Consider the following 1,390-nt stretch of genomic DNA (forward strand, 5'->3'; position numbering starts at 1 on the left):
GATGGGGAGGGGAAGGAGGGGGAGGAAGAGGGGAGAGGGAAGGGGGGAGGGGAGAGTGTGTGTGCATGTGCGAAAGAGGAAAAGAGGAACAAGAGGAAAAGTGCCGACGGGGTTGGGGGGAAGGAGGTGTTTAAGAAGTGCATGTTGTATGTGTGTGTGTGTGTGTGTGTGTGTGTGTGTGCCGTGGGGGGGTAATATATGCGTAAGAATTGGTTGACTCATAACCCGCAGCGAGCCAGTCAACCGACTAATCAACTGTCTAACCAACCAAGTAACCGACCTCGCCCCACAGACTCTCCTGGCTTGGAACCCCGTGGTGGCGGGGGATGCACTGGACATCTTCCACCGTACGGTTTCGGAGCAAATGCACGGCACTGACGGATACGTGGTACGCGAGTGCTGACCTGTACTTACATGCGCGTGTGCGTGTGTGCGTGTGCGTGTGTGTATTTCCCCTGGTGGAGTTTTCTACCAGTACCGGTACGGAGGGTATGAATGTCAGGATGTGTTGGCCACAACCGCTACCACACACACACACACAATAGGTAATCGGCAAGTCTGGAGTTCGAATCCCAGAGACGTTATTTTCTAGCTTTATCGGAAGATGTGGGTTCGGGTCCCACTGCGGGTCCCCCCCCCCGGGGTGAAGTAGGTCGGGGTGTCGAATGCTGGGGTGAGACACTGGGTTTTCCTCCAGTGCGCTTCTGGGCGGCTGGAGGGGGAGCTCTCACCATGAAGATCTATGCACTTAGCCGCAGAGCAATAGCGGAGGATTAGTTCTGCATAGGCGCTGGAGCATGCTGTATACACCGGATGGTGGTGGTTGGATAACGAAACCGGACGGCGGCAGGATTCGCAAGGATAGGGTGGCGCGATTGGAACCCTCCTCCCACCCCTCCTCGTCTGTATCCCCCTCCTCCCAGGTTGAGCTGGTCGACGGCCTGTGTCTCGCCGCCTTCCGCTCCTCCGCTGACGCCCTGCTGTGGTCCCTGAGGTGCGGCCGGCTGCTGCTGGCGGCTCCCTGGAGCGATGAACTGCTGGAGCATGAGCTGTGCGAGGTGAGGAGAGGGGTGGGGTGGGGGAGTCTGGGTGGAACAACCGGGGGGGGGGCGGTAGAGGGGGAGGGGGAAATGAGGGGGCGGGCAATGGGCAATGGGCGGGGGGGCAGGGGGCGTCCCCCCAAACCATCCGCGACGCCGCTCTTTCCAATCACACAGCGCTGTCGCTCATCCTCCTGTTCGCGCCCTCACTGGCTCCCTCTCCCCTCTCCCCTCTCCCCTCTCCCCTCTCCCCTCTCCAAAACACAAACAAAAACGCAATCGTTACCCGCTTCCTTCCCACTATGCCTTATCTTCAACTCTCTTTTCCTGACCGCAGGAAGTGGCGTTAT

Source organism: Volvox carteri, assembly GCF_000143455.1.
Source record: "Volvox carteri f. nagariensis unplaced genomic scaffold VOLCAscaffold_63, whole genome shotgun sequence".
Lineage (NCBI taxonomy): Eukaryota > Viridiplantae > Chlorophyta > Chlorophyceae > Chlamydomonadales > Volvocaceae > Volvox > Volvox carteri.